The sequence below is a fragment of the Mastomys coucha genome, unplaced genomic scaffold (assembly GCF_008632895.1).
Source record: "Mastomys coucha isolate ucsf_1 unplaced genomic scaffold, UCSF_Mcou_1 pScaffold15, whole genome shotgun sequence".
Lineage (NCBI taxonomy): Eukaryota > Metazoa > Chordata > Mammalia > Rodentia > Muridae > Mastomys > Mastomys coucha.
This window is the reverse complement of record NW_022196897.1, coordinates 146,791,264-146,811,239: the sequence shown is the minus strand read 5'-3', so window position 1 is coordinate 146,811,239 and position 19,976 is coordinate 146,791,264. Positions and strand designations below refer to the sequence as shown.

General features: G+C 41.8%; 1 protein-coding gene across 11 annotated transcripts in view; it reads left to right on the top strand.

Moving 5' to 3' along the window:
* Zhx3 (zinc fingers and homeoboxes 3) overlaps nucleotides 1–19,976 on the top strand; it is a 121,198-nt gene that overhangs the window by 67,055 nt on the left and 34,167 nt on the right. Inside the window, exon 3 of one of the 11 annotated variants that reach the window (XM_031372605.1) lies at nucleotides 4,722–4,814. The exons of 9 other annotated variants lie outside the window; for them this stretch is intronic. The gene's annotated coding sequence lies outside the window, so the exon portion shown is untranslated. Of the gene's footprint in view, nucleotides 1–2,941; nucleotides 2,993–4,721; nucleotides 4,815–19,976 lie in introns of all 11 variants that reach the window. One more of the 11 variants, XM_031372604.1, reaches the window with a different exon arrangement.

Below are 19,976 nucleotides of genomic sequence, written 5' to 3'. Positions count from 1 at the left end.
GTGTTGTGGGACTGGCTGCAGAGCTTGTGCCCAAGGTCTGCTCAGAACACTAACCCAGACAGACTGGACGGAACCAGAGTCACTGGGCTGGTGGAGTTCTTGTGTGCCTGGTCAAGCTGGTCCCAGTTACTCTTAGTGTTGGGACAGATGTTTGTTCCTGCTCACCTAGATCCTGGGTGTGTCAGAGCGCCTGGGAGTGGAGCTTCCTCTGGGTGTTGTGGGCTAAAATACATTCTTAAATATTAACAAATTCAGATAAATTGAAATCATGTAACTTTTCTCATCATAATGCAATAGAAGTTAAAAAATAAATAAATAAATACATAATATAAAAAGAAAAAAAAAGAAAAAGAAAGATTACGATTGAATCCTTGTGAGTGACTGAGTAGATGCTACCAGTAACTTTCCATGGTCTTGTGTCTAGGCTCATTTTCTAATGCATCTAATTTTCTAGACACTTTTCAAGGATATAGTAATGAAAAGCCATGCCCATGGGAAGTATCTCTGAACATTTTATAGAGCAAAGTGATCATGAACTTAGTCATTGCAAGACACTGTACTTCAGTTGGGTGTGGTGGTGCATGCCTTTAGTTCCAGCACTTGTGAGGCAGAGGCAAGTGGATCTCTATGAATTTAGGTTAGCCTGGTCTACAACGTGAGTCCTGGATTGCTAGAGCTCTATAACATAGAGAAACCCTATCTCCAAAAGTTAGGTAGGTAGGTAGGTAGGTAGGTAGATAGATAGATAGATAGATAGATAGATAGATAGATAGATAGATAGATACTGTATTTAAATGGGAAAAAAATTCCAAACCATACTTACATAAAATTATGGGTGCCAAGATCTTTGGATCCCTGGAATTCTCTGAATATAGTGTTTGCTGCTGATACTAAGATTATTTGAAGACCGTGTCTTCTAGAAGCCTATGAAGTCCCTCCTTGGTCATTGGGAAACAGCCAAACTAGATCACTATATATAGAAAAACCTGAAAAGGCCAGGGGGTTATATCATATTTAGATCGTGGTCTAATAGGAAAGCAGACTGGGAGTCTACATGGAATCTTGGGTTTGGAGGGGAGGGCTCTGTAAGAACATCTAGTTTATCTGTGGGAAGAGAGAAGTCAGGCCCAGGGCAGACATTCGGTGAAGCTGAGCATGCTAGATATGCAAGTAAAAGGCCTTAAGGAGCTTTGAATTTGTTTCTGAGGCACCAGCCTAACTTAGAATTCTGTTTGCCAGAGGCTCTAGGTGAGTAATGTACCAGTGATGCTCTAAGAAAGTCTCATAGTCAGGGTCTACTTCATCTCTAGAGTTTAGTTGGTATTTAGCTAGTTCTTTCCTACCCAGTTGTGAATTGACTAATCTCTTATTCAACTAAAAAAAAAAATTAGATTTTGAACTTAACAAAGCTGAGTTGGACATACTTGGTTGGGTTAATGTTCTGTGAGCACCATGGTTAGGTCCTGATAATACAGAGCATGCTTGTCATAGTCCTGCCCTCATGGTGCTCACAGGCAAGAAAACTGCCCTCCTAATGTGCATTAGCCAGCTCATGTGTCTCTCTCAGAAGTGCCTTCACTAAGTCACCTTGATGTCTACAAATGCATGCCTTTTATTTAATACTAAAATCAACTAGTGTTTTAACTTCCTTGCAGCAGTGTGGAAAAGATATTTTCACGTATAGGTTGATTTATGTAATTTTGAGCCAGCATTTTGTCCCTTTGATCATAAAACCAGCCCTTGCCATGACTGCTCCCCTCAGGCTATGATTCTGAAGATATTTCGGTAAAGCTTTGTGGGTTTGCTCAGTGCATATGACAATCCGAAATGTGTTTACTAAAGCCTAGCAAATGTGTTTAACTAAGGCAGTGTAGCCAGCCGGCAGCATCCAGAGGGAGCCAACTTTTTCTGTTGCTGTGTGGACATTTCTCTCTTCCTGAGTTTAATCTCCTGGGTCAGATTCCAAGCTGTAACCTCAAAGCAGTGAACCAAGTAGAGCAGTAGCATCTCACCCGACTCCAGAGCACTCATAGCCTCTTCCAAGGCCTCTGTGTCAGAGGCTTCTGACTTTTTTATTTAGTAGAGATAGCTCTTCATAACTCGAGTTGGAAAAATAGATGTTATAAATGGTTAGTTTTTCTATATCAAGGTTATAGTCAAAGCTAGGCAATGAAGGTCCACCCTGTAATCCGAGCACCCTACAACTTAGAAGCTGAAGTAGGAGGAAAAAAATATCAAGGATCCATTATTGGTTGACATAGTTAGTTTGCAGTCCAGTAGCCTGTTTGGATGAATGTGTTTGTTCTTTCTAGTTACTTTTCAGGGCAAAGTCTATGTTCGCCAGCTGAGCTTTGACCCACCTCTTCTCAGCGGTGGATCTTACAGCCAGCCTGCCTTGTTAGTCTCTTAACAGCCAGTGCTATGCACTCTGCACATCCTGGCTCTTCAGTTACCATCCTCCCTGGGAAGCGGCCTTTGGTACATTTCACTCTCTTTTCCCTTTTGGGGTTTCTGAAACATAGCTTCATGTAGTCATCATTAACCTCAAACTCGCTGTAGCCAAGGCTGACCTTGAACTCATGCCACTGCCTCGCAAGTGCCACGATTGTAGGTGTGTGCCACCATACCTGACTCTGTCCTTCTTTACCCCATCATTCTCTCCCTTGGGTTTTCCAAACCCAGTGTAGTACCTCTCCTGAAACACACTCCACAGGCTGACAGGTGATGACCACAACTACTGGCATGATCATCTTCTATCCTGAATTACCAAATCCCCAAGTTGACAGCTGCGTGTCTTCATCTTTCTGTCATCTGGTGCCCAGAATAGCAAGTTCTTAATATCAGTGTTTAATATTCTAGCCATCACCTGAACACTGTACCTTTATTTTTATTTGTCATAATAATGCTGTGAGAGTAACATAACATTATTCTTGTTTCACAGATGAGGAAATGAAGCATAGAAAGATTAAAGATGTTGCCCAAAGCTACAAAGGTAATTGTAGTGAAGTTGAGATTGTAAGGCAGGCAAGAAGTCAGTATACAGAGCTTTTAAGCACTACTTGGAATGTTTGTGGTAGTGCCCATGCTTTACATTGTGTGACATAGTGACATACAAAAAGCTAGTGTTGCCGGGTGGTGGTGGCGCACACCTTTAATCCCAGCACTTGGGAGGCAGAGGTGGGCGGATTTCTAAGTTCGAGGCCAGCCTAGTCTACAGAGTGAGCTCCAGGACAGCCAAGGCTATACAGAGAAACCCTGTCTCGAAAAACCAAAAAAAAAAAAAAAAAAAAAAAAAAAAAAAAAAAAAAAGCTAGTGTTTTGTTGTAATAATTTCAAATCTCAATTTGGGGTTTCTACCCACTTTGTTCATTTTGTTTCCAGATAAAAGATAGAAAATGTTTATATTCATAATAAGCCTTAATCAGCACTAGAGCTGAACAGGTATCTATCTGCTATGCTATTATGTCAACTGCCCTGCCAAAACCCCAAGATATGACTTGCCATAATCTGTCTGGACCACTCAGACTGGCCAGCCTTCATAGCCAGTCCTCACAATTGTTTACCCCATGGCTTCTTCTCTTCTCTCCACCTTTTCTCTCTGTTCCCCTTGTGCATGGTCCTGCCTCAGACCCCAAGCTCAGGAACCAAAACCCTACCTACTTCTCTTCTGTCAAGCTATAGGCTGTAGGCATCTTTATTCAACCAATAGTATAAAATTAAGGAATAAGGTAACATAGCATCACTTGGTTTACATGAAGATTTCCTCATCCCTGGGGGCATCCAGACCTTGGGAAGGGGAGTTTTCATATTACAATACATAGCAGCAGACCAAACCTCAACAGTGTTTATGGATGTTGCTTATGTGGCAGGCACTAGGTTGTGTTATTTATTACTTCACCCATCCTCACACAAAGCCCATACAGCACACACAGTTGTCCTGTAGGTGAGGAAACTGACGTTCAGAGGGATTGGAGTTGAACATCTTGTGGTAAGCAACATTACAGTGTGGCCTAGTAAGATTTAAGAGATGAATGAGGAATGAATGAAAACTACAGGGAAAGGGTGTAAGAAGAGGGAAAGGTGTACTGAGTGTCTTCTATTTTTTAAGTATTTTTTTAATTAATTTATTTTTTACACTCCATATTTTATTTCCCCCCCCATCCACCTTCCAACTGTTCCACATCCCATACATCCTCCCCACCCCATCTCCACATGGATGTCTCCACCCCCAACTCCACCTGACTTCTAAATTCCCTGGGGCCTCCAGTCTCTTGAGGGTTAGGTGCATCATCTCTGAATGAACACAGACCCAGAAATCCTCTACTGTATGTGTGTTGGGGGCCTCATATCAGCTGATGTATGCTGTCTGTTTGGTGGTCCATGTTTGAGAGATCTCTGGGGTCCAGATTAATTGAGACTGCTGTTCCTCCTATAGGATCGCCCTTCTCCTCAGCTTCTAATCAGCCTTCCCTAATTCAACAACAGGGGTCAGTTGCTTCTATCCATTGGTTGGGTGCAAATATCTTCGTCTGACTCTTTCAGCTGCTTGTTGGGTCTTTCGTAGGGCAGTCATGATAGGTCCTTTTTTATGAGCACTCCATAGCCTCTGTAATAATGTCCAGCCTTGGGACTTCTCCTTGAGCTGGATCCCACTTTGGGCCTGTTGCTGGACCTTCTTTTCCTCAGTTTCCTCTCCATTTACATCCTTGTAATTCTTTCAGACAGGAACAATTATGGGTCAGAGATGTGACTGTAGGATGACAACTCCATCATCGCTCACTTGATGTTCTCTCTTCCTGCTGGAGGTGGGCTCTGTAAGTTCCCTCTCCCTACTGTGGGGCATTTCATCTAAGGTCCCTCTCTTTGAGCCCAGAGAGCCTCTCACCTCCCAATCTCTGGTGCATTCTGGAGGATCCTCCCAACCCCCTATTTCCCGAGGTTGCCTGTTTCCATTCTTTCTGCTGGCCCTCAGGACTTCAGTCCTTTTCCCTTGCCCAATACCAGATCAGGTTCCCCTCTCCCTCTAACTCCTGCCCTCCCATCCACTTTCCCTCCTAGGTCTCTCCCTCCCTCCCCCTACCCAATTGTGATTGCTTTCTTCTCTTTCTAACATTTTACCATTAAAACTTGCAAAGTTACTGTAGAGAAGTAAGACTATATGGTGAGAAACCACACATCTACCACTGTCTCACCCATTAATATTTCTCTTCATGTACTTCCTACTCCCTGTTCTCCAACCATTTACCCATTGTGTTTTTGATGTATCTCTCCCCTAGGTACTTATATGCATGTCATGATATAGAAGTCAGTATTTGTTCATTGGTTTTTAAACACTAAGCTTATTTACAGGGAGAGCTGAACATGCCATGGCACATATATGAAGGTCAGAAAACTTATAGGAGATCTTGTTATGAAGAGGAGGGGTCCTTGTAATTGCTTGCTGAAATGTTTTTCTGATGGCTGCTTTGGGATTAGTTGACTGTATTTTGTCATTCAGGTTGTGATTTTCCTGGTTCTGGTTAGGACCAGTAATTTTCACTGTTGTGAACAGTGTTTCTACAACACTGGGAGAATCTGTGTCTTAATTTGCTGTTGAGTCACCATGTTTTGCAGTCCCAGTAGATTGCAAACTCTTTGGTTTGCTTAGTTCCTGTGGTACTGCTGGATGATCCCATTGGGCCTTATTGATAGAATATTAAATAATGTTTCTCCAGGCCATGCTGCTGGTGCCTGTGTGTAAGGAGAGGAAGTCTCACTGGGATGAAGGGGACTTCTGGGGACTCTGTAGAGAAAGTGAGGGCATTTCCCTAGCCTGACTATTTATTTATTTTCAGCTGGACATGAGGTATTCTGCTAGTTAGTGTTGGCAGCTGGCCTGGTATTGTCGATAGAGCTCCTATTCGGCTGCCTTCTGTTGCTAAGTTGGGGGTTGGGAAGCATTGAGCCTGCCACCTTTTTCTGTTGTGTGATGGAGAGGTATTATAACATGCCCAGCTGCATGTTGTTCCTGGGTTGTTAACCATTTGCCTTCCTTCCTCTGTCTTTCCAACACCCTTTGATTGCCTCTTGTGTTACTCCCATTGTACTTAGAGAGAGGTAGGTGAGACGTGAGCTCATGGCTTATCCATGTTGTCCAGCTCATGGCACTCACTGTTCTGTTTGGTCAGTCATCTTTTAGATAATATGATTGTTTTCAGCAGTTACAACTTTAAACTTCCTAAAGTGGATGAGGAACTTCTGGGGGAGGGTTTCTAGCAGCCTCAGGGTCTGAAAAGCTTTCTTACTGAACAGACCATGGGAGGCTGTTTCCTATCTGTCTTTCCCTTGCCTGGCTGTTGATGGATTTTTCATGTCTGCTTTAAAAAGGCAGCCCCTTCCTTGTTCTTACACTTGCTGAATAATACAGTATGTTTTTATACCTTTAGAACAGTTAAGACAAATAAACTGTAGTTTTGTAGGGACTTTTCTTAGCTTTTTGATCAGTGCCAAATCCCTGTTGACAGGGATTTTATTTTAAATTCAACTATGTAAGTTGTACCCATCAGATAACTATAAGATATTTAATTTTTATGTGAGTATTTAAATTTATGCACTGAAAAATATTCTTATTTATGAGTTTTGATATTCTTTTCTTGCAAACAAAAGACTTGAGGTCATCTCAGTTCTTCCACAGTAAATATGCTTTTGAAAAATCAGAATAATTCCTAACATTGGAAGCCAGAGACTGTTTTATGTAGTTTACAATAGTAATTTTGCACAAATGATTTCAGGTTAAAATTGCATACTATTTATTCCCACCCATTTCCTTTATTGGCTGTGACACACAGGAATTACGCTCATTGCTTAACTAACCTTTCTGACCTTTTGTTACTTGGCTATAAATTGACTTGGGTCTTTTGCAAAAAAACACTGGGGGGGGTATCTTTTTGTTAGAACCCAGCCAATTCCTGCTTCAGTGCAGAACAGTTTGTTCTCTTGAAGGAATGAGCCAGTTCAGTGAGCAGAAAAACACAGCCATAAACTGGCATCAGCAGGACCTGCAAAGATGATTGCCCGTGTTCATTTCTACAAAGCAAGGGACTCACAAAAGAATGAGCTTTTGGGGAGAGAAATATGCTTTTGAGCTACACTGACTTTAGTTAAATATAATTGACTTTCTAGAGTGAGTTGTGAACAGATGAAAAGGGTTTTCTTCCTGTGTTCTGGTGAGCATGAACATTTTAACTATTTAAACAGGAGTATAGAGGAATTCTCTCTGCTGTTCCATTGTCCCCTGGGACTATGCTTGGGCATGAAGAGGTGCACTTCATCTGATCTGCCCATCAGGGTGGGTGCAGCTTCTGCTCTGCATACAGACACTGATTGATGGCACCTTGGAAGGCTGAGTGCTGGCCCACCCTCCAAAGAAGACACTGATGACAGCCAGTGAATTAGAAGAAAACGTGAAACATTTTACACAATTGTGAGGCAGGTATCATAATAGAAAACACATAAATCATAGTATTTGACAGAGTGATTGATAGAAATGAGGGCATTTATAAGGGCTTTTTTTTTTTAGCTTTTTGATCAATGCTGTTTAAGATTGTTAGGAGACTATTTAGGAGTCTGCCAGATGGGAGGGTCTTGTTGCTGCTCAGCTTGTCCTGCAGTATACTCAAGAAGCTTTCTTTCTTTTTAAAAAAAAAAGCCTCTGGGAAAATATGGCTTTAAAGTTTTGGAGTAATGAGATACTCTGGGGTTTAGGGTACTAGTAGAATTCCACTTGGATCTAACGTAAGAGTGGGGAAGGGAGTGGGGGAAGGAGCTGACTAAGGATTGTGTACTATACATCTCAGTCATGGCATGAAATAGCCTAGAATGTCTCCCATCGGCAGTAGGGCTGTAGATATTCCAGAAACCAGAGATTGGCTTGGGCAGAACAGGGTGAGGAAAAAGTATGTTTAAGCATAGAAAATGCAGGTTGAACCAAACTAAGGAAGGGCCATGATGCCGGGCTGAAGTGGTTTCTGCATGGAGTCAGTAGAAACAGTGAGCTGTGTTCTGGGAAGGAATTTGTTTTGACTTAGAAGACCATATGGTGAGCACAGGTGCAGGCAGTGTAGGTCACTGAAATCTCTGCAGCAAGGACATTGGTCGGGGTGACCTTGGTGAAGAAAGGAGGCAGGGGACGAGAAGCCTCCTGAACTCTCAACATGCTGTCAAAGACTCATTTACACCACCGTGTCCAATGTAGTAGACTCAGATATTATAGCAGAGAAAGCCTAGTTTTGGGAGATTCAGTGTTTCCCCAAACCTAAGTATCCCGTACAAGGAAGCAGCCAAGTCAGAGTTGGACCCCAGTTTATCTGTCTTCAAACATAATGGCGTGCCCACTCTTGGATAGAACCTGATACAGCTGAGTAACCAGTGTTGAACAAGCCTCAAAATGTATACATATTCTTTTTCATGCATCTATGTATGTAGTTGAGACAGAGCTATGTTCCTGACTGACCTAGAACTTCCTATATTAACCAGGCTGACCTCACACTTGCAGTGGTTCTCCTGCCTGTTTCTGCTTCCCTAGTGCTGTGCTTACAGGCTGGCTTCAGGACGTCTAGCCTTGTATAATTCTTTCTAAGAGTTTACACCTATAGATAATCATCTACTTAGACTTAGATACTAGTACTAATGCTAATACAATTGACATTTTAAAAATCTTAACTTGTGTAAGAATTGCTTTGGGAAAAGGCCCAATCAAACTGGCAAAGCATGAGTGTAAATAACTTTTAAAAATTACTGACTGATTGAATTTAATATTATTATAATTTTGTTTTTTTATGTGACCATGTGGGCTACAGTGAGTATGGAGGTCAGCAGACCGCTCTCCAGAACTTGTTTTTTCCTTCCACCATATGGCTTTTAGTTATGAAACTCAGGTCATCAGGCTTGGTGCCAAGTACCCTTACCCATTGAACCATCTCACCAGCCCTAAAACATGCAAGTTTCAGTGTTCAGTGTATGTATAACACTTTCTAAGAGAACAACAAACATTGGCCTTCAGAAACTAAAGAACCATTTAGGACTAATGTGAATATTAGCAGGGAATCACTTTTTGATAAGTGTATGCTCTAAGATGGTTCAGAAAGACACATTTTTCAGGGAACTATTTAAAAGGGGGGATTATTATACAGAGCTCAGCTTTAGTCAACCCCAAGACAAATTAATAGTTTTCTGTTTATTTCATTCACCCTTCAATCATGACAGCATGTGTTCTGGGGTTAGCTCCTAGGAAACAGACATTAAAGGCAAATATGGCTCCTCAAGATTGGCTAGCCATTTTCTGTTGAGTACCAGAGTAAAATCCACAGCCATTTGGGACTGTATGCTCACAGTTTAGAATCAAGATTGTACTTATACCAACTGTCTTCTTAGCATCCCATTTCTCAAATTATTTTGCATGTTCCTCTAGTGGAGCAAAAGATAATGAATGTTGTGAAGATAGAAAATCTGAGTAAAGTATCTAAACGTAAGTATCTCAGTGCTCAGCCTGTATTATTGAGTACCATCACTGGTAAAAATGCTAGGCCTTTAGGGGGACTTGATACTTAATGTAGCAGAGCTGGAGCTGGAGCACAGTCCCCTGTTCAAAGTCTGGATTATACATAGCTCAGGAGAGGAAAGCTAGTCCTGCTTTCTTCTAGCGGATGATAGCATAGCAGGAGAGGCATTTATGTAACTGAGTGTGCTTGTTAGTATGCTGTGAATCCAGACAGCGAGGCCTCTGTGGTCCTTTGTCACTTGCTTCCTTGATGGCTGTTAGGCTTGGCACATAAGAGGCCACTGAAAACAAGGAATCCTAATTGCAGTCTGGTGCTAGTTCACTGGAGCACACAGACCTGTATGCAAGTAGTCCCAGCTCACATAGAGTAAAAGGCTTTGTTGTATACTAGACCTGAGATGACACAGCAAGGAGAAATCTTCTAACCATGCCTGGGGCACTGGTCGTACCATGGGCTCCCTTATCTGTAACTTTGCTTCTTTGTACTTCTGCTATAAAAACATGTTAATGCCTGTTCCATGTTTGAGAATTACATGATAGTGTCAACGCTAGATGTGGTGATGCAGGTAATGGGCTTTCCCCACATTGCTATGCAGTGAGCATTCTGCAGCTATTCCTTTCTCCATTTTCCTTTGCTCAGCCTTTATACCCTAGTTCTGCCTTTTTTCATTTTGCTGAGAAATACAGTCCCATTCATGAAGTCCACTATATATTCAGTACCTCAAAATTCTCTCATCTTCACTTTCTTCCTCCTCTTTCCTTTCTGTCTCCCAGGAATGTGTATCCCCACTCTCTTTTTTACTGTTCAGCAGGCCAAGGATGAGATGGGATGGGAAAGGAGCTGGCTTGAGAAGGTAAGGGTGGATTGCTCTCATAAGCATATCCTAGATCAAAATTTCTCCTAATCCAGGACCACTCAATTCTCCCAAACAGCTGAAAATGCCATATTCTTGACTTTCTTGCGGCATGTCTTTTCATACTTCTTTTTACTCAAAAGAGGAAAAAGAGTATTTGACCTTGCCAAGCTGCCCAGTTCTAGAGTCTGTTCCTGTCTTATGTAGGCTTAGGCCGGGTTCTTTTTCTACCAAGCCCCCATCATGGGTACTTACTGGCTGGGCACTTCATCTTGTCAGAGTCCACGTCTGAGGCACTTGTGAGAGAGTCCTTGCAACAGCATCTCTTTGCCTTTCCTCTGGCTCTCGGCCTCTCCTTACTCTGCACCTGCCCAGACCACCCCTTCTGTTACATCTTTACCTAAAGAGAGAATCGTTCATCTAGGGGCATTCGGAAGAGCCTCAAATCTTGATAGGTTATCACTACTTGGGTATTATGGAAAGCTACAGGTTTCTAGTGAGTAAAGGCCAGGGATATAGTGACACACCCTACAATATACAGGACAGTACTCCATTCCCAAATGTAGAGCCTCCTGTTGCAATTTTTCATTAGTAGCAAGCTCTGACTCAGGGTCTGATGCTGCCCTGCTTACCTCTGTGACACTAAGGAGTTTTGCTAATCTCAGCAGCTGCTCCTTTCCCTCAGTGACCTCACCTCTCTCAAGTCTTCCTTCATTCCCTTCCCAAGCAAGAGTGGATCCTCCCTTAGGTTCTTACCTGCAGTGTCAGTTCATTGCAGCCCTTCTCCATGCTGCTTTGATAGCCCCCAATGACTTGTTCTTTCCAGAGCAGAGTAATAGCTTGTTTGGAATGGTGATGATCATTTATCAAATCCAATGTGCTGTTGCTGTATAATATTTATATATAAAAACAAAAATATTTCAAGGGCCTAAACCTTGGCATTAAGAAGAGTAAGGAGCGCCAGGCAGTGGTGGCTCACGCCTTTAATCCCAGCACTTGGGAGGCAGAGGCAGGTGGATTTCTGAGTTCGAGGCCAGCCTGGTCTACAGAGTGAGTCCCAGGACAGCCAGGGCTATACAGAGAAACCCTGTCTCAAAAAAAAAAAAAAAAAAAAAAAAAAAAAAAAAAAAGAAAAAAAAAAAAAGAAGAGTAAGGAGCACATTGAAAAATGACCAAAGGACTCAGCTCATACCTTCTCAGTTCAGGGTCCACATAGGTAAGATAGAGACAATGTTGGCTTCCTGAGATTCAGACTATGAGAAGATGTCAGCAGAGAACCTACCACATTTAGATGTATCTTAGAACTGGAAAATGAAGCCTGGATTCCAGTTGTGACCAGGATAGTAGGTAGGTAGCACACACAGAAAATGTCATTGTTTGTTCTTGTCTAGATAGTAGTGGCCTAGATTCCAGATAGCTACCCAGCATTCCTCCTAATAACAGTGATCCCTTTACTGTAGAAATACTAAAAAGTGTAGTGATTTTCTTTACTCCATGGAAGCACAGGACACCCAACCCCATATGACTAGTGTTTTGTTTTATGACTGAATCCTATGCAGCCTAGGCCAGTCTCAAGCATCTAACAATTGTACTGTCTCCTGAGTATTAGTATTATAGGCTTAAGCCTCGGCACCCAGCTTTCCATTTTTATAGATTTTTTTTCCTGGGATATTAGGACACTAGAAACATATCCTGAAGGTTAGGAGGTCTGCAATGACCTGAAGTAGGTTAAAGACAGTTGTTTTGTAAAATTTCTGAGGCATGATAAGGACATTGCCCCACAAATTTTTGTTACATAGAGACCAGCATATGTTACAGATCAAGACAGTATTACCTTTGTTCAGACAATTATTATGATAAGTTATTTTTTTCCCATAGCATTAGCATGCTGGTGACAATTGACAATATAGTCATTTTCATATATACTCTTAGAGAAAGGGCTATAACATTCAAATCCCATCTAATATTTGTTCAGAGAGTTTCAAAGTCAATCCCACTGGGTGTGTTCATACCTACAGAACAGAGGGGAAGTCTGTGCATATCAGAGGAAGAACTGACTCCTTTATTAAAGAGAGCAAAGGCCTTAAGGCATATGAAATATTGATCTTCAACTTTATCAGTATCTAAAGAAGGGTCAGAGGTCAGAGACTGATATGTCTGGTGTTTAGACATTAGCATCAGCAGGGTCAGGTAACTACTAGAAGTACATGGAGCACTTCCTCACCCTGTTTGCCTCTCTGACTCCTCAGAAGGAACACTGTTATCTCAGGACTTATCTCAGCATTGAAGTCTGTTTTCTTGTACCATTCATTCTCATGGGACTTTTGTGTTTTTCTTCTTGACAGCCAGAAGTGTTGTGCTGTGATTTAAATAGAGAAGCACTGGAACCTGAAATAGCTGGCTTTGACTCCCAGCTGTTGCTTCTTGCTTGTATGACCTAAGTCAAGTTACTTAGCTTTTGAAGCTTTATTATCCTACCATGTAAAGCTGTGTTGATATTTAATTCATGGCATTATTGCAAGACTCAAAATAAGTGAGAAAACAAATGTAAGGAAGTTGGTGAGCACCTACAGTGATTTTGTTTAGTGAATGGTGATGGCAGTGGCAGTAGTGTTTGAAGACAGGCACTCTGTTAGCTTTGAATTCTTCCTGTATCTACCTGAGCTAAATATACAGGAGCACTCAATCTTTTTTATTTAAAAAAATATATATCTATATCTCACATACACACACACATAGTCATTTTTTGGCATACACACACACACACACACACACACACACACACACACACACGGAGAGAACTGTCTGAAATAACAATAGTTTGAAACAGCCAGGCGGTGGTGGTGCACGACTTTAATTCCAGCACTTGGGAGGCAGAGGCAGGCAGATTTCTGAGCTCAAGGCCAGCCTGGTCTACAGAGTGAGTTCCAGGACAGCCAAGGCTACACAGAGAAACCCTGTCTCAAAAAAAAACAAAACCAAAACCAAAACAAAAACAAAAATAGTTTGAAACAATGTAGAGAGGTAATGTTTGAGCTCATTTTCTGAAATCTTGTTCTTATGAAGGAATCTAAGATACGCCAGTCCTTACCTTACCATTCCTAAGTAAGATCATTTGAAGGGAAGGATCTGACCACATCATCCAAGCCAGCTACTAAAACAATGCCTGTTAATAATGACTTCCTGTCTGTGCCTTGCCTTCTTGAGAGCAATGTAAGCATAGCTTTTGCATGCAGTTCACTTGTCCCCTTGCCTGCTTTTATACACAGAGCTCCAAGGCATGCTTCCACTTGAATGTCCCCCAGGAAGAATTGCCTCTGGACAGGCATAAGTATTTATGATTATTAAGTAATGAAACAGTACCACTCAAAGTACATTTCTCTTAATATTAGGACTCTGAGGGTCAAATTATGTATCAGATGAAGAGACTACTCTGTACTTGTCTTTTTCACCATGTCCTTCCTCCTCTCTCCCTCCTCCCTCTCTGTATCAGCAAATCATGTTTTCATTCTCATACAAAAAGGACTGGTCTCCTTCTGACTTCTAACCTTGGGTATTGATTACTTAACTAAGCCATGCAACCCCACATGTTACCCCTTGATGAATCCAATGGCCATAGTGCCAGTGGAGAGTTTAGGGCTGGCTATGATCCAGAAACTCCAGAAATTTTGTAAGGAGCTGGGAGGAAAAAACAACAAACAAAACAAAAACAACAACAGCAACAAAAAACAGTTCCCAGCCTTGTAACAGCCCTACCCCCAAAGCCAGCCTTCCTTCTGACCTAGATGTGGGGGGAATGGAAGCCTGGGACTGTTGTTTGTTACCTTGATTAGGGAAGCTACCCTTAGGATAGACTAACAATGTAGAAGCCTTTGGTTTTTTTAATCACACAATGCCTAAGTCAAACTGAAGCCACCCAGCACTGAACTTTGTTTCACATGTCAGAACCCTCCTTTATTGTGTGCCATCTTAACTTGGGTTTCTTACTTGCAACTTGGAATCATATGGCATTTGGTAGATATATAACCTTCCATTTTTAATACATCAGTGGCTCTGACCATAAAAAAGGAGCCTAGGAACTTGAGGGCTTTACCTTGCAAGGCAGTCAGTCTAGATGAACACAATTTTGCAAAATAACAACTTGCCTATATATTTTGATGCTTTTCAAGTCTTACCTTTATTGTTTTATTATGAGACAAGATTTCACTCTTAGTCTTTAAACTTGCGGCAGTACTCCTGCTTCAGTCTTCTAAGAGTTGGGATTATAGGCACACTTGACTTTACTTGCACTGCTGCTTTGATTGATTAAATATAAACTTAGGTAAACCAACAAAGTCAGTTTTTTTTTGTCATGTGTTTTCCATAATGAGCAAAGGTTAATATTATTATGTAAGTTTCTACAAAAAAAGTTCATTATTTATAGTCTACTGGTATTTGATATTCTCCATCAGTAATTCTTAGCTTTCCCCCCTCTTTGGGAAAAACACAGCTTTTTTTCCCCAAAAAATAAGCCAGAATTTTGATGCCTTAGCAGCCAAGGCTGCTGGCATACACTGCAGTGATCTAGTTGAACTCTACTCATTGAACCCTGCTAATAAGTTTGAGGAAATACTCACAAGACAGCCTTGAACTCTCAGGCTTGATCTAGTTGAACTCTACTCATTGAACCCTGCTAATAAGTTTGAGGAAATACTCACAGGACAGCCTTAAACTCTCTCCCAGCTTGTCCAAAACAAAATAGAAAAACCTCACCAGATCTGCTATTTCATGTCAGCAGTGACAAAGGCTTGCTGAGCTCCACAGTGCCCTGGCCTGTGTGCTGGTTCTAAGAATGCCAGCTGGAAGGGCAGGCTGAGGTGGCCAGCTGGTGGTGGAGCACCTATTCTAAGACTGGGCAGTTCCTTTCTTGTGACACTGGAGTCAGAAACAAGATGGGCGTGCTGCCAGCTATTGAAGCAGTGACCTACTTTTACAGTACTGGGTCGGGTTTCTCTTTTCTCTCAGGAGGCCATACACTCAACATCCTCCCGAGTGCTCAACAAGCCATTTCCCCAGCTAAACCCTTTTGCTTGGTGTTCTTCAGTTTGAAATAGGTAACTCCAAACTGAAGGGAGTAATAGCTGTCCCTTCTCTATCTTGGAGGCTAGAAGACAGTTTATCAATATAAAATAAAGGGATAGGAAAGTGATTAGCCAAAGGAAGGCTGGATGGCTTTGAGGAACAAAACAGGTCATTTAGGCAGAGGGTGCTATTCAGTTTATAGGTCCAGGGTTCTGTTCTTGAAATCCTAATCACATGTGCCAGATGGTGGCTTAGCTTGGACACCAGACTTTGCTTGCTTACCATAGTGTAATGTGATAAGGCTTTACAGACTTTGCTCAGACAAATCTTGGTGAGGAGGAACACTGTGCTTGAGAGTTTGAGGCAGTATACAGTGCAGCAAAAGTAGGGATGGGTCTGGGATGAGGCTGCTGGTTGTGCTGGGCAAGGGAACTAAGAAGGGTGTCAGAGAAATTACTGTCAATTTTCCCAGCCACACTGTGTGCTTGCAGCCACTCTGCATCCCTGACTGGCTCTCTGCTGTAGACCAGAGATGGTTCTTGTGTTGTCTGACCCTTAGGTGCCTGCTGCTCTCTATAGTAGCAGGCTTGTATGCTCCAGGCCCTTCTCTCGTTACTCCTCAAGGAGATGGCAGGATACCAGGAAGTGTGTTGCATGGTTTCATTCTCTAAGAGGTGACTGAGCCATTTTTAAGCCTTGGGCCTTTTAACCTAGAATGAAGCATATTCCTCTCTCCTGTCTACACAACTCCTTCTCATTCATTGTGCCCTGTTGTCACAGGATATGAACTCTGCCTGGTGTCCTGAGGGACACTTGCTAACTGTTCTCTGGTGTTCCCATTGCCTTTTCTGTTTAAGTTAGCCCATAGAACAATGAGCTTCTAAATTTTACCTGCATCTGTTTGTCCCTCTCAGTGAAACTGTGAGACTCATCTAGAACACATCATCTTCTTGGCAAGGTGAATCACATGCAAGAAGTATGTATATCATGAGAATGAACTTGCTTGCCATCTGGTACCAAGATGACTAGAGATATGAAAAGGACTATAAAAGATTCTTTTTAGGGAGTAGAGAGATGACTTAGTAGCTAAGATTAGTTCCTGCTTCTCTTTCAGAAGATCTGCGTTCAATTTCCAGTACCCACATGGGTCCTTACAATCTGGAACTCCAGTTCCAGGGATCCAATACCCTCTTCTGGCCACCATGGGTACCAGGCATGCATATGGTACACATACATACATGTAGACAAAATACTCAAACATTCAAAATAAAAAATAAATAAATCTTTTTTTTTTAATAACTGTACAGATGGCTGTGAGCTATCATGTGTGTGGCTGCTGGGAATTGAACTCAGGACCTCTGCTGGCCCCGCTTGCTCCAGCCCTGCTCTCTCTGGCGTAATATACTGTAGCTGTCTTCAGACACACCAGAAGAGGGCGTCAGCTCTCATTACAGGTGGTTGTGAGCCACCATGTGGTTGCTGGGATCCGAACTCAGGACCTTCAGAAGAGCAATCAGTACTCTTACTTGGTGAGCTATCTCGCCAGCCCAATAAATCTTTTTTAAAATAGAGGATTTTTAAAATTCTCATTTACTTTGAGAAAGAGTCTATTTATGTAGCCCAAAGGGACCTTGAATGAAGAATTCTTTAGCCTCAGCCTCCCAGTTGCTAGCTTTACAGGCATGTACCACTTCATCCAGCTGGCAGAAGGTTCTTGACTTATTTCTGGCTGAATGCCTTTTGTATTAAAAAAAAGATAAAAGCAAAAATAAAAAAGATAAAGGCAAAAAAGACAGAGCATATGAAGAGTCCACAGAGCTTGTTACTATTTGGGATGCAGAGAGTAGTGGGTTGTGTAGTTATGTCCCTTTGACAGATGCTACAGTCATTTGGGAAGAGGGACTCTGGGTTAAGAAAATGCTTCCATATGATTGGCTTAAAGGCAAGTCTGTCAAGCATTTTCTTAGTGATTGATGTAGGGGGTCCAGCATACTGTGGGTAGTACCACCCTTGGGCAGGCCCTAAATGACATAAGAAAGCAGGCTAGGGCCTGGAGAGATGGCTCAGTGGCTAGGAACACTGACTGCTCTTCCAGAGGTCCTGAGATCAATCCCCAGCAACCACATGGTGGCTCACAACCATCTGACGTCCTCTTCTGCTGTGTCTGAAGACAGCTACTGTGTACTCATATACATAAAATAAATATTAAAAAAAAAAAAAGAAAGCTAAACAGGCCATTAGAGACAAGCCAGTAAGCAGCACTCCTCCATGGCCTCTGTTTCAGTTCCTGTTTTGTTTGAATTCCTGCCTTGACTTCCCTCTGTGATGGTTTGTTACCTGTAAGTGTAAAATGGCATAAACGCTTTCATTCCCAAATTGCTTTTGGTCATGGTGTTTTATCACAACAATAAAAACCCTAACTAAGACAAAGTTGGTACCATGTTGTGGGATAGCCCAACATGCATATCCTGATCATATGTTTCTAGGAGGATTGAGGTGGTAGTGAGGGCTGTGTGTAGCATTATACAATAACAGATCAGAGGCGTGTTGTTTCCTTACTTTTGTACATGATAGATACACTTCAAAATTTTGGTCAAATTCATATTATTTGACAGATGGTATTATCATGCCTCAACACGAAATGCTCACATGCCAACTTTGGTACAACTGATGTACCAAAGTCTGAACTCACCATTCAAAAGGTTATTGGGTGATACCAGTGTCTACTAAGTATGGGAGTTGAAGTTGCCTTTATGGTAATCCTTGTTCCAAAGGGAGTGCATGGTATATGCTTGATAATAGAAGATATAGCTATAAATGAATCCTATAGTAACTTTGTACATTTGTCTAAATTTTGTCATGATTTGGATCTCAGATATTGAGAAGCACAACTTCAAGAATGTTCCTTGATTGAAGGACAGTTATGTACACCAGAGGGTGCTGTGCTTCAATGTTCATACCTTCTTTTTTCTTTCTTATGGTTATTTGTTAAAACTTTTGAGTAGCCAGTTGATAATTGGCTCTCAACAAAGGACTGCTTGGCCGGGCAGTGGTGCTGCACGCCTTTAATCCCAGCACTTGGGAGGCAGAGGCAGGCAGATTTCTGAGTTCGAGGCTAGCCTAGTCTACAGAGTGAGTTCCAGGACAGCCAGGGCTACACAGAGAAACCCTGTCTCAGAAAACCAAAACAAAAACAAAAACAAAGACAAAAACAAAGGACTGCTTGAACACGCCCTTCTCTTTTGCTGCTTTCCAGCCTAATAAAGGGTTCAGAAATACTATACCCCATACTCCCTGGGCCTGTTTCACTGGATTCTATTTCTTAACTGTCAGGTTCTTTGTTAACCTAGACAACTTTTTTTTTTTTTTATGCTGCAGCTTAAGTACTTTTCAGTATTCTGTCTTTGGTGGAAATGGAGACCATCTGGTTACTGTTGTCTGTGTAATAACAATGATTGAAAATGGCTATTAAGTCACTCTTCAGCCTTTTCTCTTGTCTAGGCAAAGTTGTCTCTGTTCCTCTGACCATGGCCCATAAATCTCATTTTCTAGTCCATTTTCTAGTCCTTTAATCATGTTGGTGGCTTTCTGTGGAAACTACATCAAAGGCTCATTTCAATGCCTCTATTCTGGTAAGGTCTGGCCATCAATATTTAATGGATATGGAATGTGGTTTTAGCCATCCTGTTTCTGTGGCTAGTCCCCATGTTTCTAAGCCAGTCCCAGTCTTCTGACCATTAGAGGCTATTTTCTCTAACTCTTCATTGTGACACATTTGAAATACTTTTGATTAAAGCGTTGATTGGTTTAAAATGTTAATTGTAGCTTGTGAATGAGGCTAGCTGTTGGTTAATAGACATTTTCAGCCTAACCTGTTTGTGTGAAATCCTTTTCTGTCTGGTTGTGACTTTTATCTTATGAGAAGCTAATCCTTTCCTGTATTTTAGTCACTGTTGACTCAACATCTGTGAGTGTATACTGTGTGCTTGACTGATAGAGACTGAGGAGGTTAAGGAGGAGATGGAGGAGGAGGAGGAAGAGGAGGAGGAGGAGGAGGAGGAGAAAATGTAGGGCTTGATTTCAAGGAGCTTGTAATCTGGAGGGAAAGTTAGGCATATATTTAAAAGTTGTGATGAATATGCTATAATAGATAGTTTAAGAGCAGTGGAAATTTGGAAGCAGTCATTGAAAATGTCCTATTTGACCTGGTGAAGTTCAGTGCTAGTGCAAGTGAAGGCAAAGAAGCTAGTACTTTCACTTTACTGCATAATAGTAAGTTGTAGAATCCACATGCTCTGTGATTCTATGATAGGTCTTAGAAAAGACAGATTTGCAGAAATAGGAAAAAGATCAGTGGTTTGCAGTGGGAGGAAAGGATAAATAGGTAGAAAATACAGTCAATTTTCCCAAACTCAGAGTATGCAAGTGAAAAGCAGCAGGGCAGTGGTGGCGCACGCCTTTAATCCTAGCCCTTGGGAGGCAGAGACAGGCCAATTTCTGAGTTCGAGGCCAGCCTGGTCTAC